Source organism: Rhinichthys klamathensis, unplaced genomic scaffold, assembly GCF_029890125.1.
Source record: "Rhinichthys klamathensis goyatoka isolate OS25496 unplaced genomic scaffold, OSU_Roscu_1.1 h1tg000055l_1, whole genome shotgun sequence".
NCBI lineage: Eukaryota > Metazoa > Chordata > Actinopteri > Cypriniformes > Leuciscidae > Rhinichthys > Rhinichthys klamathensis.
The window spans coordinates 4,680,607-4,707,108 of record NW_026606600.1 but is presented as its reverse complement, the minus strand read 5'-3'; positions in this window follow the sequence as shown (position 1 = coordinate 4,707,108).

The window sequence follows — 26,502 nt, the reverse complement described above, 5'->3', positions numbered from 1 at the left end:
ACTGAGCTCTCAATGCCAACCGGCACTTTAATTCCATGCCGCTGGGTGAGCTGGACAAAACCCGCTCCTCCCGACCTATCCATGGCCGCCAGTTTAAAACTGGCTAGCCCTACCCCACTTTTCCCCACAAACACCCACAATACCAATTCAGCAAGATATAACAAAAAAAAAAAAAAAAAGTAACAGACCGTAAAAGTTGAGAAAAACTTCAGCCACACTCTGATACCCTCCACTTGCTCCACAGACGCTCACGCATGAGAGAGAGAGAGAGAGAGAGAGAGAGAGAGAGAGAGAGAGAGAGAGAGATACACACACAGCTTCACCGTATGAATCTGTGTAGGTCTTGTTCTCGAGATAACTTGCATTAAAACAAAAGCTGTTGGATTAAACTAATATCTTGTTTGATCTCTTGGCATATGGTTAGAAAGAGCTCTAAGGCACTTTCTTTCTCTTTCTCTCTCCTCTTTCACACTCTCTCCTGCTCCAACCTCTGTTAAACACTATGAGAAAGAACACTTCCAGTGCTCCATGAGGGTTTGATATAATCTCATTCAAACATCGACCCCCCAGGCTGTTGGCTTACTTAGACACATCGCTGTATTGCTGTCTGGGTATTTTTCTTATGGCTAAATATTTTATAAAGCCTTTTCTTAAACAGAACTTTGTAAGTTTCTGCCTCTCATAACACAAGCAAAGACAAACACCTTGCCAAACGTTTTTGAGTCATCTCTCATTTGGGGTGGTACAAGGCTGTTGAAATAAGGGTCTATCATTTCTGGCAGATTAAATGGAGGCACTCAGTACTGAAAACAGAGAGCAAAAAGATGGACAGAGGAAGTGAAGAGCCTTTGGTGTGCGAAAAGTCTGAAGCCACATTTTTGGGCTTTTGGGGAGTGTTCAGAGGTTTAACAGTCAGAAAGAGTGCTACCTCTTAATGTCATCTTGAAATCAAAATGGACAATGCTTTTTTTTCTTTTTTTTAATGAAACATTGCAGTTTTATTATAAATGATTTATTCATGCACATCATATTTTTTTCCTTCACATCATTATTCATGTGCCCTTAAAATAACTTCCCCTCCCTCTTGCTTTCTGACATCTCTTCAATTCACTTATGATGCTGATTATGTGTTTTTCGGCACAAGGGCAGGGTGACATGTCACTCACATGAGATCACAGCAATAGCAAACAACAACGATCCAATCAATTTCAGATGAACAAAATCAAGTCCCGTATTTATGAATTTAAATACACTTTTTTTGTGTTGCATACCTGTTGCTTCCATAATATTGGCCCGTTTGCAAAACCTTTCTTAATAGCTTCCACTTGCTTTATTCCTGTAAACAGTTTCTAGAATTTCAGAAATAAAAATGCATGCACATTACCGCAAAACGCAAAAGTTACCATATGGTGATTGGCAGTATAGTCAAAAAGTAATTTTAAAACAACTTTTCAATTGATCCCTTCTGGTAAACTAAAAGTTTCAGACAGCAATTAAATCACACAATCTTGGTGTTTGTCAAAAACAGGTCATTTGACACGGAATTTTTACAGTCTGGAAAATCACAGACTAGCCCTTGTAAATGTTAAAATTTTAAGCATAGATTTGCCAAAAATGTGATTGTGAATCCTGATAATGTACAGGTGTGAGTTTGAGAATCAAATGCAGTGTTTGCTTAATGCAATTGTTGTAAATAAGTGTGTGAAAGAATTCATAGTAAGGACTCAAATACAGGACTGACAATTGTATTTTGCTGGCCATGGCCATAGACTGGTGTGATTTTTATTTTTTATTTTTTTTATTTTTTTGCATGACAGTCTATGGCTTTATTTTATTTTCTTTCTAAATAAAAGAAAGAAAGAAAGAAAGAACAAAAAATGGAAAAGTGTGTGGACATTTTCATCAGAATTTCTGTCCATCTAAAAAAGTAACAAGTACAGATTAATTTCCAGACAGAAAGCAAAGTGGTAAATACAGTTCTGTCTGTTACTTGAGTTTGCTTGTTACCGAGTTAATGGGGGAACTTCATATTTCTATAATGCGGAACTGTTATTTTTTGTCATTGTTTTATTGGAGTATTTTTGTTGATCAGTGTTTCAGAGCAATGAGACATGCACACGCTCCAAAGCGCATGTGGGAAGTTTGTGTGTGTGTGTGTGTGTGAGTTAGAATAATGGATGCATGTGTGAATGGATTTCACAACCCTCAGCGCGACGTGGCAGAGGCACAAATGAAGGCCGTTTATCTTGTCTCTCCAGAGCCAGTTATTTTTAATTCCCAGCTTATGGGAGAGATAATAAGACATGTTCAATTTATGTCAACTGACAGAGAGCTTCCCCTGTTAACAGACATGCCCCCAAAATATTGCCTGGAAACCTAGAAGCACGCTCTACACCTGCACACGCTGGATTTATTCTGCATCAGCCACCCCAACATGCGTGTGTATGATTAGTCTCCTGACCCAAAAGCCTGTGGTGCATGAACTCCTCCAGTTCCTTATTCTCAGCAAAGCTCAGTTCCACCTGTCAGAGGCGCAAATCAAGCCTTTCATGAGTGATGAGGTTTAGGCAGAACATCAGATAGCATTATTATGAGGGGGAGTGCGTGTAGAGGAACAAAACGAAAGATAACAGAATACATGATAATGAACTGTGGGGTGTCACCATTGCTAACGTGAAGGAGCCAGAGATCTTAATTAGGGCACAATTGCAACCCTATAGTTTGGTAAGTAGATGTGAGAGATATTATTGCCTTGTCTTTCTCTTTTTGCTGCTGAACTTGGCCGTTGCTTGAGGGTCAGGACATGACCCCTGACAGTGACCATTTTTAAAAGTTTCATCATGAAAATGTTATTTAAATATGTGATAATATTTTGTCATGTTATATTCATCTTAACCTTTACCATTACATTTTAGCCAACAGAAAAGCATTTTAGTTAATTATAAATAAAAAAAGTTGTTAAATGTCTTAATTTAAACATCCACTATACTATTCAAAAGTTTGGGGTCAGTAAAATTAATAAACGTCTCGGTTACGTATGTGTCAGAGATCACAGAGAAGCTTGATTCCATCCACCATACAACGATCACTCTCTCCGGATTACTAATCACACACACCTGTTCACCATCAACAGCCTCATCAACAAGCACTATAAAACACTCACCATAGCCCCAGTTCAGTGTCAAACCTCCAACAGGAACAGACGCTTACCATTGTCTCAAGTCTCTTACTCATCCTGTACCAGTCAAGTAACGTATACTCACCTGAAATATACTAACCTCTGTGTCCATGTTCTGATGTTCCCAGTATCTGCTTCTGAATCCAAGTTTCCTGGTTCCTTGTGTTCCTCCTGAGTCACGCTTGCTGGTGGATGTATCTGAAAGAGAAAAGACAAGTATCACTGAACTGTGTTAGTTTGACATTGGAAAAACTGAAGAGGATCTGCTCACCTGGAATCTGCCCGCACGTTGTGCTTCTCACCGAATCTGCACCTGAACTTTGAAAACTCACCTTTGCACGTGTGTCACTTTAAATAAAACTGTGTTTGGATCCACTTACCTCTGTTTCCGTGCCTGTATCCTGACAGTATGTAACCCTCCCTTTCAGTCGCTCATGTTCAATGTAGTCAACGTGTCGAATGATTGGGATCACGCTTAGGGAGCCTGTCATCTTCGAGTACTGTTAAAACAAGCCAATGTACATTGGCGTGCGTGAAACGCATCACACACTCCGCCCCCAGCGGCGCGGGTATAAATACGGAAGTGGATGCACGCACTAGTTGTCTTTCGCTTCGGAGCTGATCGTTTGATGTCTCTGAAGAGTGCTGTTGTTTACAACGAGCAAGTGTGTCGGTGTTCTTCTGGAAGACTCTCCCAGTGCTGGTGGTTTCTACAGCACGAGTGCATCGGTGATCGCGAGCTTTGAGCTCTCAACTGCTGTTTTAACAGCAACAAATTTTTTAAATGTTTGTGTGTGTTGACGGCTGGTTAGAGGGCGGAAAAGTGAGTGCTTCACTGTTTCAGTTCACTGTTCAGTGTTGCTACGGTCATTCCCCTGTGTGCTCCGGCACTGGTGATGGGTCCTATTTCCTGAAAGAGCAACAAGGGTGCGTTTGCGTCTTTTTCAAGATGTCATTCCACCTGTGCGTTTCTGGATGGGGTTCGTTACCTTTTACTCTCTGACGGTCACAATTGTTGCATCACACGTTTGGGCTTACATCACACTGAAGCAGCTTTTGTGGACGGTTCATGTTCCCATTGCGGGAATATGACTGTTGGTGTGTTGAGATCGAGACTCGCCTTCGTCCGCGAAGCTGGAATCCCCATTACCATGCCCCATCCCCGGGTGCCGTGTGGGAAGGGTGATCGGAGGATAGTGATGGATGTCTCGCCTGGTAACCATTCCCTGTGGGCTCCTCACTCCTCCATAACACCGCAGTCGATGGAATTCCTGTTGAACGTACTGGTCCCTCTGTAATGGACCGATCAGTCGTTTCAATCGGGGTTCCCCCAGAGGATAAGATGTTGATAGTAGCATCGGAGGGTGAGCTGACCTCTGGAGATGACGACTCAGCTGTGTTATCTCCCTCTGGGAGTGTAATGTTGCCCGAGCCAGATCCAGAAATGTCAGCAATGCTGAAACGGGCCACCGAGGCTGCCAGGCTCGAGTGGAATCCTCCACCGTGTCCCGCTTAGTCTCGGTTGGAGGATAGGAATCTCGGGGCGGGCCGCACTGGTTCTCATTCCGCTGCCCCAGTGCCTTGCATGGATAGCTTACCAGGTTGTGGACGGCAGCTTTCTCTACCAGAAACTGTCTGAATAGATTTTCCCCCTCACTACCCTTGATGGAGGAGCGGTGAAGGGTTGCAAGGCTATCCCTCCAGTGGAGCGGTCTGTCGCGACACAGGTCCACCTGTGTCCGGAGGCCGCTGCCTTTTGGGGGGATCCTCGTCTCCCCCCTAAGGCCTGTAAGTTCTCGTCCGTTCCGACGGGCAGAGCTTACAAAGCCTGTGGGCAAGCCGCCTCCTCTTGCGTGCCATGGTGCTGCTACAGGTCTATCAGGCCAGGGCACTTAGTGGTTCAGGAGCACAATCATTGGCTCAGCCTGGTTGATATGGCGGATGCGGACAAGCTTCGGTTCCTGGTATCCCCAATTTCCCAAGTTGGGCTGGTCTCTGCCGCCCAAGCGCAGATGGAGGCCATCCCGCACATCCTGCCCCGGCAGCCCGCTGCTACCTCCACCCCGTCGCCGGTGGCAGTTCCTCCGCCTGCTCGTCGCCGAGGGCGTTCCCCTGCCGCCACTCCCGCTGGGCCTCCGCAGCAGCCTCCAGCCAGGCCTCAGCATGGAGCCGGCCGCAGTAGGGACGTCCAGCCCTCTCCAGGCGCTGCCAAGCCAGGTGGTAAGCGACAGCGAAAGAATTCCGGAGCGGGCCGCTCAGGGATGGAGGAGGATGCTCTTGGAGTTGGTCACCGATCCAGTCCCTCCCCCCGGGTGAGGGCCGGGTGGAGTCTTTGTTTGTGTGTGTGTCTGTTCCACCGCTGGCTCCCAAAAAAGCGGAGCAAGCGGTACCCACACTTCAAAGAAAGATCCAATTCCTCTTTTCCTGGGTCCCAAGAGGGCAAGTTTGGTGGTGTGCGACCCTGTAAAGCCTTGCACCCCTCAGCCCCCTCTTGTTCTCCAGCACGGCAGCTGGGTGCGGTTCGAGGACCCGGTCATCCGCCCTCTCACGCATCCCTGGTCATCTCGTGGAGACAGGTAAGTGTTGTGCACCACACTCAGACCCTGCTTCGGGCCACCTCTGGGCCTTCCGAGCCGGGTCCCTGTCCTCCACCTCGCTGCCCACCTCGGGTATGTTTGTGGTTCCCTGGCCCCTGGCCCGGTTCGTAGAAGCCAATAATGCTTCCCAACCCAGGGCTCCAGACTAACTTTTCCACTGGTTGCACTGGTGCTACCAACTTTCTTAGTTGGTCGCACCAGCATATGATTTGGTTGCACTTTTTTTTTGCTACATGCCATGGGATATAATCAATGCATGCTGATGAATAGTGGTCTTAATCTGCATACCATAGTTTTGCACTGATGTAAAAAGACTGACAGTGACACAAGACCTCATGTTAGCAAAATGTTTTAATCTTTTAACTATCAAATCAAAATATTCTCAAAAAAACTATTAAAAAGTTCAAAGTAAAAAGATGACTGAAAAATAGTAGTATTTAATTAAATGCATTTATGGTGAGATTACTACATTTTATTTAATTAAATGCATTTATGATGAAATTCATTGTCATGTCAATTTGTGCTCATTTTGACCACGAACTATGCGCTGTCACTTTAATTCAGCGCGTGCAGCACAGCAAAAATAGACTTGGTGTGTAAACGATCTCTGCACTGCTACGCACCGCTCCTGGAACGGATGCAGTGTGAAAATACCGTGTCAGGCTACACAAATATTGATCTTGACATTGTTAGCCTCGTCTTTTTTACATGTCGTACATTGTACATTTAACTTACACTTATTATGACCTAATTGGCGCGTTTCACCATCAGTGTGCAATGCGCGTGACGTGTACGTTCGTTAATAAATAAACTGCAAGTGTCTTGCGGAAGAACATTGTAGCCGGAGCTACTTCTCTCCGTTAATGTCTATGGCGAGTCACGCAGGCACTGGGCAACTCCGCAGCCGAGCCGACCCCGGGATAAAATAGTCAGAATATAAACACTTATTATAGGTGTACCGTAGTGATTCAGGATAAGTCAAAAACACGGTTTGGAAAATGGATTCATGATGTACTCGTTCATTTTGAACATACGGACTGCAGCAGCTGCTGATACAACGGCGTTCTGTTGCGCATGCGTGAATTTAACTGAGTACATGACCATGCACTCGCACAAATGCGACCACATAAAATTTTAACTTGCACATTCTCAAAAAATGGTCACAGTCTGGAACCCTGCAACCGGTCCAGATGGTCCCAAACTACACCATCAGACTCGGCTTGCGATTCCTTTTCACTCGGCTTCCGTCCAAGCTCAGTGATATTCATCACACCTAGGGGTGTTGAGCAAATATGCTCCTAAAAATAGTGACTTTAGTCACACCTAAGTGTTGAGCAGTGCTCCTGTCTTGTGTGCGCACTTCACAGTCTACTGGCGAAGGACGCGATGCAGCCGCTCCCTCCAGCCGATATGAAGGCCGGCTTCTATAAGCCCATACTTCATTGTATCCTAGAGAGGTGGGTCACGACAGTCTTGGTCCTGTGCTAACTCTCTGGGGTCGGCGGTATTGCCGCCGATACCAGCTCACTTTTTTCCTTATCAGTGCAAAAGAGACTCAAATTACTCTGTTGATTTTGATCTTACATATAAGTGTTATACATCATTCGATCCTGTTAAAGGAGTAGTTCACTTTTAAAAAAACTTTTGCTGATAATTTACTCACCCCCATGTCATCCAAGATGTCCATGTCTTTCTTTCTTCAGTCGAAAAGAAATTAAGGTTTTTGATGAAAACATTCCAGGATTTTTCTCCATATAATGCACTTTACTGGGCACCAAACTGTCCAAGGTCCAAAAGACAGTTTCAGTGCAAACTGCAAACTGTTCAAAGGGCTTTAAACGATTCCAGACGATGAATAAGGGTCTTATCAAGCGAAACGATCGCTCATTTAAAAAATAAATAACAAAGTTTAAGTTTTATAAGCTCAAATGCCCGCCTTGCTCTGTTCTGTGTGACTCTCCTGTTCGAACTCGTTCATCAAAATGAATGAATCTTTTTTCGAGTCATTTGATTCATTTAACGAACGAAATGAACGAATTGACTCGGAAAAAGATTCGTTCATTTTGATGAACGAGTTCGAACAGGAGAGTCACACAGAACAGAGCAAGGCGGGCATTTGAGCTTATAAAACTTAAACTTTGTTATTTATTTTTTAAATGAGCGATCGTTTCGCTTGATAAGACCCTTATTCATCGTCTGGAATCGTTTAAAGCCCTTTGAACAGTTTGCAGTTTGCACTGAAACTGTCTTTTGGACCTTGAACCGTTTGGTGCCCAGTAAAGTGCATTATATGGAGAAAAATCCTGGAATGTTTTCATCAAAAACCTTAATTTCTTTTCGACTGAAGAAAGAAAGACATGGACATCTTGGATGACATGGGGGTGAGTAAAATTATCAGCAAAAGTTTTTTTAAAAGTGAACTACTCCTTTAAGTTTGTATTTTTTTTGTGGAACCTCACAATAAAAACAAAGTGTTGTGCTTTTCGCCAAATAAAGAAAAATAAACATGATGCGCGTTCTGCGTTCTCTCTGTCAGTGAGGTCCATTCTGAAACGCGTCCGAAAAATTAACTGTAACTAAGTCAATACTTGTCACAGAGATACGAGACATGTGTCTTTTTAAAGCTTGTATTCTCTTCTTTTAAATGAAGTAATTTATTAAAAAAAGAAATATTTCCAGTTTATGTAATCCGTTTGAAACCAAGGAGAGGTACAGTTTTTTCGTTCTCAGTTCATTATCTTAAATTAGCTGAGGCCGCCACGCCCCCAGCGCTTTTCACATGGTAAATAGGTGATCTAACGTTATGCATAGCACACGCCCAGCGATCAATGGCATAAAAACACGAAGTTTCTCCATCAGATTCACTGATAGTTCATAGCGTTTTGAGAATGGCACTCTACTCCTTCAGATGATTCTGGACAGCGGGGAAGGATTCACCTTTTCCTCAGAGGAATTTGAAACTCGGACGACCAACGGCTGCATTTTGAAGAACAAATTGACCCCGCCGAGGATACAAGCTCGGAGTAAGTTGTTTAGTGTTATATAATTCCTTTTCTGATTATAGAGCTCAAATTAATTTTCAGACTATATTTTGCCTAGTTTTGGCTAGCTTTTGACATAGGAAAGATTACCTCACAGTCACAATATCCCTATACGTAGGCATATACGCTCGTGTAAACTTTTTAAATGTGATATTAGCCTACTACATATATTTCACTCAGTTTTGAGATTAGTTTATGACACTGATTATCATGCTAAAAAAATACTGCCTTATGCCTAATTTATTTTGTTTGCGAATAACTGCTTAGGTTATATAATGATTTAGTGAAATATATTTCAGACTCCGGTAAAATATGTGATACTGTCTAAATACAATATATTATTTATGTATAAATGTTCAGTTAGGCTAACTGAAATAAAACCATGTCTATATTGTGAAGGGTAGTCAACTTTAGCATGGGTGTGTTCACTTATTCTCTAAGCACTGTGTGTGTGTGTGTGTGTGTGTGTGTGTGTGTGTGTGTGTGTGTGTATGTATATATATATATATATATATATATATATATATATATATATATATATATATATATATATATATATATATATAATTAAATCGCAATTTTAACCAGAACAATCTACAATGCATGCCCAAAGTCGTGCAGCCATATAGTTTCTCTTGATATCAGCATGTTCAAAGGTGTTATTTTTTTTTTATTTTACAGGGACGAGATGCCACTGATGAGTCCTGCTGACTTCAACATTCAACAGTCTCTGTACATGAACATGGTAAAATGAAAAATCAAACACCTTGGAAATGACAGGTATGTAGCTACTATGTTTCAGGAATGGCACAAAGGTGTGACTGTTCAAGCCTCTGTCTTTAGATCAGTGTGTTTACTAATGTGCTTTTTTGTCCTTTGTTGTGTATCTTTGGATTATGTTGTGTTGTAAATAAATCCAAACAATCTAAAAGCCATTCTTTTTTAAATCTCCTCATTCTTTGTGCAAGGCTCCTCATAATGATATGGCCTGATAGCACACCTAATAGGGCCATTATGGGAGGGTCTTTGTCTTTCTCAGGTGTGAAATGCATACATATTAATGAGAGATCATGCCCCTTCGCATAAAGCTTTCTGACACAAAACACGTCATTAAAAATGTAAAATACTTTATTGACTTGTCTGAATGAGTAGTCAGGATGATTCTCACATAGTTTTGGAGCAAATATTCTAGGCTATGTGATACAATTTTCAAAAGTCTTGTGAAGAAATAATCAATATGTGTTTTGTGGCCTTATTTCAGAAACTTTAATTTTTAGTTTTTTCAATAACCATGCATAAACAATATTCTCTCAAAAATACAAATATGTACATACATGTTGCTCACATATTATGGTAGCCCTGTTTGTGCTAAATAGAGTGTAATTACACCTGTGCCATTAATATGTTTATAAGCAACTGAAAAAAGCACAAATGTCAGGGCATGTCAAAACATCTCAAGGACCCCAAAAACACCTTAGACCCCAGAGGGTTAATTGAGACGGGCCCTTTTTCGAAAGCCTCCGTTCAATTTGTTACACAGAGATGCATTTCCAAATGCTCCGTCCCCAAGATTGGTCTGCAGCGTTAGACCTGAGAGACATGTACTTCAGATCTCTATCCTTCTGCACCACAGGCCATCCTGTGTTCGTGGGTTCGAAAGGTGTGAAATATCAGTACAAAGTCCTACTCTTCAAGTGCTCATAGCCAGTTGGGTCCTCGGGTCAACTGGGAATAGGTGTAAACTCGTCCATGGACTGAGGATCTCTTTTCTAGTTTGGAGATGGATTCGGTCCCCCACATCTCTGAAAAAGAGGGTGTGGATGGTTAGTGCTGTATAGACTGAAACTCTTTAGAGGCTCCTGGGGCATATGGTAGATGCAGCCGCTCGGCTTCCTACATATGAAGACCGCTTCAGCACTGACTTTATGGCCTAGTCCCGAGGGGGTCGTGGCAGAGCGGCACACTCCATGTGAAAGCACCCTGGCCTGCTGCCAAACCCTCAGTCTATAATAGACCTTTTGTTTCTCCGGGCCAACGGTCCCTAGAACGAGTGTCCATCAATACCGGCTGAGGGGCCACGTACAAAAGGCATGCAGTAATGGAGGTCTGGGACGGCCCTCTGACTGCATTGGCATCCCTTGCCTAGAGTTGTTTGCAGTTCATCTCGCTTTGAGACACCGCTACTCAGCGACTGGTCTGAAAAGACAAAATTGCGACCGTTGCGCTACGCTTCCCTCGCATGTCACAACTCGCCCGCCACCTCCTCCTCGGAGTCAGAAGCTTCTGAGGTCGCTTCATTCCACTTATTACTTCTGACCTTCTCAATCGTGCCGCTGACAAGCCTCATGACAGCCTCTGGCCGAGGGAGAGTGGAGACTCCATCCCCAGGCGGTCCAGCTGTTTGGGACCACTTCGGGGCCGCACAGTTACATCTGTTGCCCTTCCAACCTCTGCGCCCCGGCATGAAGGCAGGGTTGGCAGACCGGCCCCCTGAGAGCACAGAGGGGAGACGGGCACCGTATAATGAGGTGAAAACCGTCTTCCCCACGGAGGGGTGTACCCTCAGAAGCCCGAACACCACTGGCGTCAGGGCTTCTTGGCCTACTTAGAGATAATAACAGTCCTCAGATCCGTTTTACCATAAGTACGGATTTTAGAAAGGGCACGAAGCACTCGCCGCATGCCCTTACCATAAGCATGAATTTTAGTAAGGGAACCCAGGCTGTCTGTGGGAATTTTCCCATTCATTTAAGTTGCCATCGTCATCATATGCACTCCGAAGTCCGCGTGCTCGAAAAGGACGCCAGATCCTGCTTATTCGGATGGTGAGTGGTACTCTTTCCGAAATCGCATATAAAGTAGCCAAAATCAGCATAAATTAACATAGGCTCTGTGTGGTAGCCTATAGGGGTGCCAGTGCACTACTGGGTGGTCCACCAAGTGCTTTTGGGGTCCGCCAACTACCTGCTCTTCACCATAGTCCTCCTCAGTGCCACGGAGGGCCTATTTCGACCCCTAACTACCTTTTCTCTCCTTCATCGCCACGAAGTGCCTGTGGGGTCCCCTAACCACCCAAACTTCACCATAGTCTTCCTCGTGGTCCACGAAGTGCCTGTTTCGACCCCTAAACGCCTGTCCTCTTCTTCATTGCTACGGAGTGCCTATGGGGTCCCCTAACCACCTGAACTTCACCACAGTCTTCCTCAGTGCCACGGGGAGCCTTTTTCGACCCCTAACCACCTGTCCTCTTCTTCATTGCCACGGAGTGCCTGGGGGGTCCCCTAACCACCTGAACTTCACCACAGTCTTCCTCAGTACCACGAGGAGCCTTTTTTGACCCCTAACAACCTATCCTCTTCTTCATTGCCACGGAGTGCCTGGGGGGTCCCCTGACCACCCGAACTTCACCATGGTCTTAGTCTCAGGCCACGTGCTCCTCGAAGGGTGGACAGAGAGGTCCGATCGGCCTGAAACTGACGTATGCGTCCCGTCACGGGCCCCTGGGACGGGTTCTAGAGTTCCGCGTCCCTCTGACCTTTTTTGGCGCTAATTGGCCACCAACAGCCCCATGGAACAAGTTGCACGTGGGCCGTCAAACAAACGGGGGCCAAAAGGGGTCGAAAGGTCGCAGCGGCCCCAAACTCGGCACGGCGGTAGTCCGGGGGCCCCCGGTTCTAGATCCTGGATTTGGTGGTTCTAGATCGGTTCTAAGTGTGGGTTCCAGCAAAGCGGCTTGTTGGAAAGGCCCGATCGGCCCGAAACTGACACACGCGTCTCGTCACGGGCCCCGGGGACGGGTTCTAAAGTTCCGCGTCCCTCGGACCTTTATTCGCGCTAATTGGCCACCAACAGCCCCATGGAACAAGTTGCACGTGGGCCGTCAAACAAACGGGGGCCAAAAGGGGTCGAAAGGTCGCAGCGGCCCCAAACTCGGCACGGCGGTAGTCCGGGGGCCCCCGGTTCTAGATCCTGGATTTGGTGGTTCTAGATCGGTTCTAAGTGTGGGTTCCAGCAAAGCGGCTTGTTGGAAAGGCCCGATCGGCCCGAAACTGACACACGCGTCTCGTCACGGGCCCCGGGGACGGGTTCTAAAGTTCCGCGTCCCTCGGACCTTTTTTCGCGCTAATTGGCCACCAACAGCCCCATGGAACAAGTTGCACGTGGGAAGTCACATAAACAGGGGCCAAAAGGGGTCGAAAGGTCGCAGCGGCCCCAAACTCGACACGGTGGTAGTCCGGGGGCCCCCGGTTCTAGATCCCGGGTCGCAGGGTTCTAGATCGGTTCCGAGTGTGTTTTCAGTTTGACCCTTCGAGAGGGAATGTCAGTCTATGAGCTCACTATGAGTGCAAGATGCTTTTGAGAGAAACTTGAACAAGGGAGGGAAAAAAATGAGCCCTGAGTTCTGGAGACCCGTCCCCCTGATATGTCGTTCGGGGGCCCGAGGGGGCCCGGCACGCAGCGTTTGGGGCCCGTGGGACCTCGGGGGGCCGAACAGGGGCCACTGACACGTGCGACTTATCCCATTCATTTTCACAGGTGTTTCGTGGAACGTGTGACAGAAAGGTCCGATCGGCCCGAAACTGACTTATGTGTCCCCTCACGGGCCCCTGGGACGGGTTCTAGAGTTCCGTGTCCCTCTGACCTTTTTTCGCGCTAATTGGCCACCAACAGCCCCATGGAACAAGTTGCACGTGGGCCGTCAAACAAAGGGGGGCCAAAAGGGGTCGAAAGGTCGCAGGGGCCCCAAACTCGGCACGGCGCTAGTCCGGGGGCCCCCGGTTCTAGATCACGGGTCGCGCGGTTCTAGATCGGTTCTAGGTATGTGTTTCGGCCAAACGGTTTGAAGGAAACGCCCGATTGTCCCGAAACTGACGTATGCGTCCCGCCACGGGCCCCGGGGACGGGTTCTAGAGTTCCGCGTCCGAAACAGCTCGTTTGCCCGAAAAAAGACCCCCTTGACCGGGAAGCGCCTGTGAAGTTTGCATTGAACAAGTTGCACGTGGGCGGGCGGAAATGCAGGGGTCGAAAGGTCGCACCGCCTCCAAATTCCCCGCACTGGTAGTCGAGGGGCCCCCGGTTCTAGATCCCGGGTCGCAGGGTTCTAGATCGGTTCCAAGTGTGTGTTTTTGCAGTGCAAAAATCTCCTCACTTTGGTTCACTCTGACTGCATGTATGTCTATGTGTGAGAGAGGGCGGCCATTAATCGGACCATGTGCTCGCTGAAGGGTGGACAGAAAGGTCCGATCGGCCCGAAACTGACGTATGCGTCCCGTCACGGGCCCCTGGGACGGGCCCTAGAGTTCCGCGTCCCTCTGACCTTTTTTGGCGCTAATTGGCCACCAACAGCCCCATGGAACAAGTTGCACGTGGGCCGTCAAACAAACGGGGGCCAAAAGGGGTCGAAAGGTCGCAGCGGCCCCAAACTCGGCACGGCGGTAGTCCGGGGGCCCCCGGTTCTAGATAATGGATTTGGTGGTTCTAGATCGGTTCTAAGTATGGGTTTCAGCAAAACGGCTTGTTGGAAAGGCCCGATCGGCCCGAAACTGATACATGCGTCTCGTCACGGGCCCCGGGGACGGGTTCTAGAGTTCCGCGTCCCTCTGACTTTTTTTCGCGCTAATTGGCCACCAACAGCCCCATGGAACAAGTTGCACGTGGGCCGTCAAACAAACGGGGGCCAAAAGGGGTCGAAAGGTCGCAGCGGCCCCAAACTCGACACGGTGGTAGTCCGGGGGCCCCCGGTTCTAGATCCCGGGTCGCCGGGTTCTAGATCGGTTCCGAGTGTGTTTTCAGTTTGACCCTTCGAGAGGGAATGTCAGTCTATGAGCTCACTATGAGTGCAAGATGCTTTTGAGAGAAACTTGAACAAGGGAGGGAAAAAAATGAGCCCTGAGTTCTGGAGACCCGTCCCCCTGATATGTCGTTCGGGGGCCCGAGGGGGCCCGGCACGCAGCGTTTGGGGCCCGTGGGACCTCGGGGGGCCGAACAGGGGCCACTGACACTTGCAACTTATCCCATTCATTTTCACAGGTGTTTCGTGGAACGTGTGACAGAAAGGTCCGATCGACCCGAAACTGACTTATGTGTCCCCTCACGGGCCCCTGGGACGGGTTCTAGAGTTCCGTGTCCCTCTGACCTTTTTTCGCGCTAATTGGCCACCAACAGCCCCATGGAACAAGTTGCACGTGGGCCGTCAAACAAAGGGGGGCCAAAAGGGGTCGAAAGGTCGCAGGGGCCCCAAATTTGGCACGGCGCTAGTCCGGGGGCCCCCGGTTCTAGATCACGGGTCGCGCGGTTCTAGATCGGTTCTAGGTATGTGTTTCGGCCAAACGGTTTGAAGGAAACGCCCGATTGTCCCGAAACTGACGTATGCGTCCCACCACGGGCCCCGGGGACGGGTTCTAGAGTTCCGCGTCCCTCTGACTTTTTTTCGCGCTAATTGGCCACGAACAGCCCCATGGAACAAGTTGCACGTGGGCCGTCAAACAAACGGGGGCCAAAAGGGGTCGAAAGGTCGCAGCGGCCCCAAACTCGACACGGTGGTAGTCCGGGGGCCCCCGGTTCTAGATCCCGGGTCGCCGGGTTCTAGATCGGTTCCGAGTGTGTTTTCAGTTTGACCCTTCGAGAGGGAATGTCAGTCTATGAGCTCACTATGAGTGCAAGATGCTTTTGAGAGAAACTTGAACAAGGGAGGGAAAAAAATGAGCCCTGAGTTCTAGAGACCCGTCCTCCTGATATGTCGTTCGGGGGCCCGAGGGGGCCCGGCACGCAGTGTTTGGGGCCCGTTGGACCCCCGGGGGCCGAACAGGGGCCACTGACACTTGCAACTTATCCCATTCATTTTCACAGGTGTTTCGTGGAACGTGTGACAGAAAGGTCCGATCGACCCGAAACTGACTTATGTGTCCCCTCACGGGCCCCTGGGACGGGTTCTAGAGTTCCGTGTCCCTCTGACCTTTTTTCGCGCTAATTGGCCACCAACAGCCCCATGGAACAAGTTGCACGTGGGCCGTCAAACAAAGGGGGGCCAAAAGGGGTCGAAAGGTCGCAGGGGCCCCAAATTTGGCACGGCGCTAGTCCGGGGGCCCCCGGTTCTAGATCACGGGTCGCGCGGTTCTAGATCGGTTCTAGGTATGTGTTTCGGCCAAACGGTTTGAAGGAAACGCCCGATTGTCCCGAAACTGACGTATGCGTCCCACCACGGGCCCCGGGGACGGGTTCTAGAGTTCCGTGTCCAAAACAGCTCGTTTGCCCGAAAAAAGACCCCCTTGACCGGGAAGCGCCTGTGAAGTTTGCATTGAACAAGTTGCACGTGGGCGGGCGGAAATGCAGGGGTCGAAAGGTCGCACCGCCTCCAAATTCCCCGCCCTGGTAGTCGAGGGGCCCCCGGTTCTAGATCCCGGGTCGCAGGGTTCTAGATCGGTTCCAAGTGTGTGTTTTTGCAGTGCAAAAATCTCCTCACTTTGGTTCACTCTGACTGCATGTATGTCTATGTGTGAGAGAGGGCGGCCATTAATCGGACCATGTGCTCGCCGAAGGGTGGACAGAAAGGTCCGATCGGCCCGAAACTGACGTATGCGTCCCGTCACGGGCCCCTGGGACGGGCCCTAGAGTTCCGCGTCCCTCTGACCTTTTTTGGCGCTAATTGGCCACCAACAGCCCCATGGAACAAGTTGCACGTGGGCCGTCAAACAAACGGGGGCCAAAAGGGGTCGAAAGGTCGCAGCGGCCCCAAACTCGGCACGGCGGTAGTCCGGGGGCCCCCGGTTCTAGATCCTGGATTTGGTGGTTCTAGATCGGTTCCAAGTGTGGGTTCCAGCAAAGCGGCTTGTTGGAAAGGCCCGATCGGCCCGAAACTGACACACGCGTCTCGTCACGGGCCCCGGGGACGGGTTCTAAAGTTCCGTGTCCCTCTGACTTTTTTTCACGCTAATTGGCCACCAACAGCCCCATGGAACAAGTCGCACGTGGGACGTCAAACAAACAGCCGCTCAAGGGGGTCAAAAGGTCGCAGGACCTCGAGATTCGCCACGGACGACCGCCACGGGCCCCCGAATCGGGCCCCAGAGTTTCGTGGCTCTAGATGCTTCCTGAGCCTAATAGGCCCTCTGATTCTAACTGCTGAATTGACCCTAGCAGACATGTGCTCCTATAGAGATCAATGTGAGACAGAGAGGTGCATAAAAAATAGCTAAAAATAAACTTGGCGCGTCTCGACCTCGCCCGCTCGGTATGTCGCAGAGGGCCACGTGACGCAACTTTTTGACGAGTTTGGGGCCCCTCGGACCCCCGGGGGCCGCACGGGAGCCACTGACACGTGCAACTTATCCCATTCATTTTCATAGGCGTTTGGTGAACCTTCCACCTGTAACTTATTTGACAGGGCCCCTTTGTGCACTCCGTGGACATGTCATTTTATGGCTAATATTGCATAATTATAAACTGTAAAGTACCCCAACATGTTGGATTGTCTTCCCTGTGCACTGTACTGGCTGTTTAGAGAAATAAAACATGTATAATTATGAAATATGACCTATTAATGCATTGACCACGGAGTGCATTAAGGGGCCCTGTCAAACAAGTTACAAGTGGAACCTGACACCTGTAACTTATTTGACAGGGCCCCTTTGTGCACTCCGTGGACATGTCGTTTTAAGGCTAATAATGCATAATTATGAACTGTAAAGTACCCCAACGTGTTTGAATGTCTTTCCTGTGCACTTTACTGGATATTGTAAGTAATAATATATTTATATTTACGAAATATGACCTATTAATGCATTGACCACGGAGTGCATTAAGGGGCCCTGTCAAACAAGTTACAAGTGGAACCTGACACCTGTAACTTATTCGACAGGGCCCCTTTGTGCACTCCGTGGACATGCCCATTTAAGGCTAATAATGCATAATTGTGAACTCTAAAGTACCCCAACGTGTTGGATTGTATTCCCTGTGCACTGTACTCTATTTTTAAGTAATAAAAACATTAAAAATCACGAATTATGACCTATTAATGCATTGACCACGGAGTGCACAAAGGGGCCCTGTCAAATAAGTTACAGTTGGTATGTTTTTTTATATTTTGAGGTCAAGGTTGATAAAAATGAATAAAATTGATTAAATATCAATTTTAGGTTCATCTGTGGGCCCCCCTGAGCGATTTGCAGCCTTCAGAACCCAGAAATTCTACTGTCCATGAACAGCCTGAATTTTTGAATGGTATAAGTTGCAGGTGGAACGTCCAGATCTCAGCCTCTGGACAGAGTTGGGAGCTGAAACCTGCACTCCTGCCCTTGTCTGGACGTGCCCCGAAAGTGCTGTGCATTTCAGGGAGTTTGGAGAAACTTGAAAATCTGACTGAAAAATTCTCCAAGGGATACCCCTTTGAGATTTTTTGGGTCGAATTTTCAAGTTTCTCCAATCTCTTTGAAATTCACACCAGGGACAGGGCGTGCCCAGATGAGCACAGGAGTGCAGGTTTCATCTCCAAATTCTGTCCAGAGGCTGAGATCTGGACGTTCCACCTGCAACTTATACCATTCAAAAATTCAGGCTGTTCATGGACAGTGGGATTTCTGGGTTCTGAAGGCTGCTAATTGCTCAGGGGGGCCCAAAGATGAACCTAAAATTGATATTTAATCAATTTTATTCATTTTTATCAACCATGACCTCAAAATATAAAAAAACATACCAACTGTAACTTATTTGACAGGGCCCCTTTGTGCACTCCGTGGACATGTCGTTTTAAGGCTTATAATGCATAATTATGAACTGTAAAGTACCCCAACATGTTGGATTGTCTTCCCTGTGCACTGTACTGGCTGTTTAGAGTAATAAAACATTTATAATTACGAAACATGACCTATTAATGCATTGACCACGGAGTGCACAAAGGGGCCCTGTCGAATAAGTTACAGGTGGGCAAAGTAAGGGCCCACCTGTAACTTGTTCGACAGGGCCCCTTTGTGCACTCCGTGGACATGTCCATTTAAGTCTAATAATGCATAATTGTGAACTGTAAAGTACCCCAACATGTTGGATTGTCTTCCCTGTGCACTGTACTGGCTGTTTAGAGTCATAAAACATGTATAATTATGAAATATGACCTTTTAATGCATTGACCACGGAGTGCACAAAGGGGCCCTGTCGAATAAGTTACAGGTGGGCAAAGTAAGGGCCCACCTGTGACTTGTTCGACAGGGCCCCTTTGTGCACTCCGTGGACATGTCCATTTAAGTCTAATAATGCATAATTGTGAACTGTAAAGTACCCCAACATGTTGGATTGTCTTCCCTGTGCACTGTACTGGCTGTTTAGAGTAATAAAACATGTATAATTATGAAATATGACCTATTAATGCATTGACCACGGAGTGCACAAAGGGACCCTGTCAAATCAGTTACAGGTGGGCCCTTACTTTGCCCACCTTCAACTTATTTGACAGAGGCCCTATAGGACAGTGGTTTTATGTGGTCAAACCTACTGTACACAACTCAGGGGACACACCACAACACACTCATGTACATTACAGCCAATAATTGTGCATAGTGTTAGACATTTTCAGCCGGTGAATCCCTGTAAGGAATTGGGGATTTCCGCATATGTGCTGAAGGCCAGTGTGTAACTTATCAAGCTACAGGTGGGATGCCGAATTTGACCGGATGTATCTCGGGAGCTAAGGGGCCCTGTCAAACAAGTTACAAGTGGGACCTGACACCTGTAACTTATTTGACAGGGCCCCTTTGTGCACTCCGTGGACATGCCCATTTAAGGCTAATAATGCATAATTGTGAACTCTAAAGTACCCCAACGTGTTGGATTGTATTCCCTGTGCACTGTACTCTATTTTTAAGTAATAAAAACATTAAAAATCACGAATTATGACCTATTAATGCATTGACCACGGAGTGCACAAAGGGGCCCTGTCAAATAAGTTACAGTTGGTATGTTTTTTTATATTTTGAGGTCATGGTTGATAAAAATGAATAAAATTGATTAAATATCAATTTTAGGTTCATCTGTGGGCCCCCCTGAGCGATTTGCAGCCTTCAGAACCCAGAAATTCCACTGTCCATGAACAGCCTGAATTTTTGAATGGTATAAGTTGCAGGTGGAACGTCCAGATCTCAGCCTCTGGACAGAATTGGGAGCTGAAACCTGCACTCCTGCCCTTGTCTGGACGTGCCCCGACAGTGCTGTGCATTTCAGGGAGTTTGGAGAAACTTGAAAATCTGACTGAAAAATTCTCCAAGGGATACATACCCCTTTGAGATTTTTTGGGTCGAATTTTCAAGTTTCTCCAATCTCTTTGAAATTCACACCAGGGACAGGGCGTGCCCAGATGAGCACAGGAGTGCAGGTTTCATCTCCAAATTCTGTCCAGAGGCTGAGATCTGGACGTTCCACCTGCAACTTATACCATTCAAAAATTCAGGCTGTTCATGGACAGTGGGATTTCTGGGTTCTGAAGGCTGCTAATTGCTCAGGGGGGCCCAAAGATGAACCTAAAATTGATATTTAATCAATTTTATTCATTTTTATCAACCATGACCTCAAAATATAAAAAAACATACCAACTGTAACTTATTTGACAGGGCCCCTTTGTGCACTCCGTGGACATGTCGTTTTAAGGCTTATAATGCATAATTATGAACTGTAAAGTACCCCAACATGTTGGATTGTCTTCCCTGTGCACTGTACTGGCTGTTTAGAGTAATAAAACATTTATAATTACGAAACATGACCTATTAATGCATTGACCACGGAGTGCACAAAGGGGCCCTGTCGAATAAGTTACAGGTGGGCAAAGTAAGGGCCCACCTGTAACTTGTTCGACAGGGCCCCTTTGTGCACTCCGTGGACATGTCGTTTTAAGGCTTATAATGCATAATTGTGAACTGTAAAGTACCCCAACATGTTGGATTGTCTTCCCTGTGCACTGTACTGGCTGTTTAGAGTAATAAAACATGTATAATTACGAAACATGACCTATTAATGCATTGACCACGGAGTGCACAAAGGGGCCCTGTCGAATAAGTTACAGGTGGGCAAAGTAAGGGCCCACCTGTGACTTGTTCGACAGGGCCCCTTTGTGCACTCCGTGGACATGTCCATTTAAGTCTAATAATGCATAATTGTGAACTGTAAAGTACCCCAACATGTTGGATTGTCTTCCCTGTGCACTGTACTGGCTGTTTAGAGTAATAAAACATGTATAATTATGAAATATGACCTTTTAATGCATTGACCACGGAGTGCACAAAGGGACCCTGTCAAATCAGTTACAGGTGGGCCCTTACTTTGCCCACCTTCAACTTATTTGACAGAGGCCCTATAGGACAGTGGTTTTATGTGGTCAAACCTACTGTACACAACTCAGGGGACACACCACAACACACTCATGTACATTACAGCCAATAATTGTGCATAGTGTTAGACATTTTCAGCCGGTGAATCCCTGTAAGGAATTGGGGATTTCAGCATATGTGCTGAAGACCAGTGTGTAACTTATCAAGCTACAGGTGGGATGCCGAATTTGACCGGATGTATCTCGGGAGCTAAGCCGACTTGGGGCTCCATACTCTGGCCCGGAGTTTGGAGCTCCAACTCGGCTTGGTTCCCGAGATACACCCGGTGGTGGTGGTGGTGGACGAACAGGCCGTTCGTTGTCACACAGGTGGTCAGGGGGACGAATGAGCTGTTCGTGTCAGTGGGTGGGGCCCCGGGCCGTCTCTTAGATTGCCCGTTGGCCAACAGGCCGTTCGCTGTCACACAGGAGGTCAGGGGGACGAATGAGCTGTTCGTGTCAGTGGGCGGGGCCCCGGGCCGTCTCTTAGATTGCCCGTGGGCGAACTCGCTGTCACACAGGCGGTCAGGGGGACGAATGAGCTGTTTGTGTCAGTGGGCGGGGCCCCGGGCCGTCTCTTAGATTGCCCGTGGGCGAACAGGCCGTTCGTTGTCACACAGGCGGTCAGGGGGACGAATGAGCTGTTCGTGTCAGTGGGCGGGGCCCCGGGCCGTCTCTTAGATTGCCCGTGGGCGAACAGGCCGTTCGCTGTCACACAGGCGGTCAGGGGGACGAATGAGCTGTTCGTGTCAGTGGGCGGGGCCCCGGGCCGTCTCTTAGATTGCCCGTGGGCGAACAGGCCGTTTGCTGTCACAAAGGCGGTCAGGGGGACGAATAGGCTGTTTGTGTCAGTGGGCGTGGTCAGGGGGCGGTCACAGGCTGTCTTTGGGACGAAAGGGCGCTCAGTGGACGGTGGGTGTGGTCAGGGAATTTCCCGAAAAGGCGGTCAGGGGTAGGCGCGTGCGCTCCGTGGGCGCCCGCCTGCAACCTGTTCGGCGCGCGTCGAAACGACTGCAGGCGGTCGGCGAGTCGCCCCCCTGTGGCCGATGCCCGTATTGCGAGCGAGGGGGCCGAATTTCGTCGGGCTCCCGCGGGGCCCCCGAGGCCCCCCGGCCCGAGGCGACGCCTCTGGCCCGCCCCGTCGGTCCCCCCCTGCGGCCGGGCGCGGTCGGCCGGCCCCCGAAAAATCATCTAGGGGGCGGCGCGCAGCGTTCCGCTGACCTCCTATCACGGACTACCTTTTAAGCAGCTCGCGGACCGCTGGCCTAACGTGACGGCCTAAAGAGAGAAAGGGCACAAAGCATTTGGCAAGTGCTCTTACCATAAACATGAATTTAGATAGTGCATAGTAGTTTATACAGCTAAAAAGCCAGAAAGATATTTCATTAAATTTGTCAAAATTAAATAAAACCATAAACATAGATTTTAGAAAGTGCATAGTATTTTATGCAGCTAAAAGGCCAGAAAGATATTTCATATAATTTCTGAAATTTAAATGCAGGCAATAACAATCAGAAGTATTTCATAGTCTGAATTACAGGCTGATTATCCATATTTGAATACAAAAAGAATCATAGCTTGCAAACACACATTTTAGTTGTGATAAAAGGAAAAAGAGAGAAAGGGGAAATCCTTATTGAGCTCAGTTTCCTCCGCTTTATAAATATATTGCGGACCCATAATCTACGCGTTGCCGAGATCCGAGCCGTAAATTCTTTATGTTGACCCATAATCTACGCGCTGTCTAAGCAAGCGCGAGATCCGAGCTAGTTAAGACTCAACAGGGGCGGAGCTAAAACTTCTGATAGTGAGTGTGTTTTTCTACACATAGGGACAATTTTAATGAATGAAACTGTCAGCCTACACTGACGTGCATGCACCGCCCCCCAAACAAACACTGTAACCGTGTGTATACCCGCTCGTAATGTAGTGAGGGCAGGGAGGGACACAATTCAAAAGGCTGTTTTCTTCACATGAAGTGGCGAGTCTGTTTCGATAACTACAACATTCAGCTCTGAACTGGATAATTGCAGTACCTCATTCGGGGTGGAAGTAACCGCAAAGTGTGCTTACGACCCCGAGATGAGACACTGGACCTGGCAGGTGAAGGCAGAGAAAGGGCGAAGCCCGTCTCTAACCCCTCTGCCAGATCCATTTGCAAACCCCACGACTCGACTTGCCGCTCTGCCTCGGCAGAAGGGGGACGCGAGCCGCGAGGGACGCAAGCAAATTCACCCTCCTCAAAGAGCGATCGGCGGGAGCACAGCGTTCTCAACTGTCTCACAACAATGCTCATATCCAGCCCCCTCAAGGGCTGACTGAGCGTGCTGCGCTCCCAAACGAACAACACACAATACATGTGTATCCCCACCCGTGACGTAGATTGGGTAGGGATGAACACACGTTTTAAATGTTGTTCGCTCACCAATTTTTTTATATATATAAATACTGTATATACACTCACCTAAAGGATTATTAGGAACACCTGTTCAATTTCTCATTAATGCAATTATCTAATCAACCAAATCACATGGCAGTTGCTTCGATGTATTTAGGGGTATGGTACTGGTCAAGACAATCTCCTGAACTCCAAACTGAATGTCAGAACGGGAAAGAAAGGTGATTTAAGCAATTTTGAGCGTGGCATGGTTGTTGGTGCCAGACGGGCCAGTCTGAGTATTTCACAATCTGCTCAGTTACTGGGATTTTCACGCACAACCATTTCTAGGGTTTACAAAGAATGGTGTGAAAACGGAAAAACATCCAGTATGCGGCAGTCCTGTGGGCGAAAATGCCTTGTTGATGCTAGAGGTCAGAGGAGAATGGGCCGACTGATTCAAGCTGATAGAAGAGCAACTTTGACTGAAATAACCACTCGTTACAACCGAGGTATGCAGCAAAGCATTTGTGAAGCCACAACACGCACAACCTTGAGGCGGATGGGCTACAACAGCAGAAGACCCAACCGGGTACCACTCATCTCCACTACAAATAGGAAAAAGAGGCTACAATTTGCAAGAGCTCACCAAAATTGGACAGTTGAAGACTGGAAAAATGTTGCCTGGTCTGATGAGTCTCGATTTCTGTTGAGACATTCAGATGGTAAAGTCAGAATTTGGCATTAATGAGAACATGGATCCATCATGCCTTGTTACCACTGTGCAGGCTGGTGGTGGTGGTGTAATGGTGTGGGGGATGTTTTCTTGGCACACTTTAGGCCCCTTAGTGCCAATTGGGCATTGTTTAAATGCCACGGCCTACCTGAGCATTGTTTCTGACCATGTCCATCCCTTTATGGCCACCATGTACCCATCCTCTGATGGCTACTTCCAGCAGGATAATGCACCATCCAGCAGGATAATGCACCATGTCACAAAGCTCGAATCATTTCAAATTGGTTTCTTGAACATGACAATGAGTTCACTGTACTAAAATGGCCCCCACAGTCACCAGATCTCAACCCAATAGAGCATCTTTGGGATGTGGTGGAATGGGAGCTTCGTGCCCTGGATGTGCATCCCACAAATCTCCATCAACTGCAAGATGCTATCCTATCAATATGGGCCAACATTTCTAAAGAATGCTTTCAGCACCTTGTTGAATCACTGCCACGTAGAATTAAGGCAGTTCTGAAGGTGAAAGGGGGTCAAACACAGTATTAGTATGGTGTTCCTAATAATCCTTTAGGTGAGTGTATATTTATGGGTGAAAACTCCTGCCTAGCAAATTCTAAGACAGACAAAAAACACCAGGGACATAGTTTCACATAGAGCACTTGCTGAAGACACAGAAGCTGATGCCGTTTGGTTCAGGTGTGCTTTATAGTTTCCTGGTTGATGACGTCACATGACGTTCCGTCACGCCATTGGACTGGTTTCATACGTGCTTCATGACGCAATCACGCAGAGGCGTTCCCACAGCGTTTCGACGCAGCTTGAATTCCCTTGAAAGGGAACTAATATTTTCATTGAGCAAGGGCACATTAAGCTGATCAAAAGTGACAGTAAAGACATTTATCACTGACTGTATGGCAAAGATAAGGCCTCACCAGCACCAAACCATCCTTCGCCACCTTATTGCTCACACAGAAGGGATCTTTACTCAAGCAATTGCAGAGACAAAGCAATAACTGAAGAGTAAACAATCATATTGTGTCCTTGACAGAGAAAAAGAAAAATATATATATAATGTCAGTAAATGAATCAGTAAATGAATATATAATGTCAGTAAGAGCATAACGAATTTGGAGGAATGGTTATAGAGTTCTAGACTATAGGTAAACAGACAAATTAGGTCTAATTTTTCTCAGGATCTTTTGATGAGCTATTCAAGAGCTCCTCTGGACCAAAAGGCAATCGTTGACCCATACAGACAGTAGATAAAGCCAAAGCCTGAAAAAGGTTCATAAGCTTAAAATTAGCTTTTTTATGGAGATGCCATGGCCTTAATTAAAAGAAAAATGTTTTGTTAATGTCAAATACTAAGGGCTTTGTCAGTGTGTCTCCTGCAATCAGCCAACCAAATAATCAAAACAATGCACTTCAAGGTATTCGTGTGTGTGTGTGTGTTTAAAGCTAGGGTCTGTTTGTATTATTGAACGAGCCTTTAATTGTAATTATAGGCACACCACTGAGCACCCGAGCGGAAAATGAGAGATTTTTCTTTCCTCTGGAATTGTCATTTGAAGGGATTAAAAGCAGTATTAATTGCTCATATGTTTTTCCAAAGGAAAGGCAAATTAGAAGCATAATACAAGGTGGTGGCTGGGAATAGGAAAGTCTTCACCCTCCTGGGGTGTATTCCAGAAAGCAGGTTATGTGACATACCCGGGTATGTTTAAGAGTAAGTAAGCGGATAACCTCAACTTTCGGTTCCAAAAACGGAGGTAACTTTCAGGGTATGTTAGTAGTCATAGCAACTCACTCTCTGAACTTAACCTGCTCCTGAGCAGGTTATGTTCCAGGGTTAGTTTGTTTCAGAGAGGTGACAGAGCATGGCGTCCCCTGACCATTTTAGTTACATAGCACTACTTAATCTAACCCTACTTTATACAGTCACAATAATTTTAAATGTTTCTAATTATATAACTTTCAATTTCAGGGTTCCCAAATGTGATTGGGTGCATTGATGGAACCCACATTCACATTAAAGCTCCTTCCATCAATGAAGGAGACTATGTAAATAGGAAGTCAATCCACAGCATCAATGTGCAGGTGACAATAGATTTTTTGGATGCTAAATGTTTGGGTGTTTAAACCATTAAATCACTCTCATTACTGGTCCCCACTAACTAGGTAATATGTGGCCAAGAGGAACCCCCAGTGAACCCAGTAGACCAAA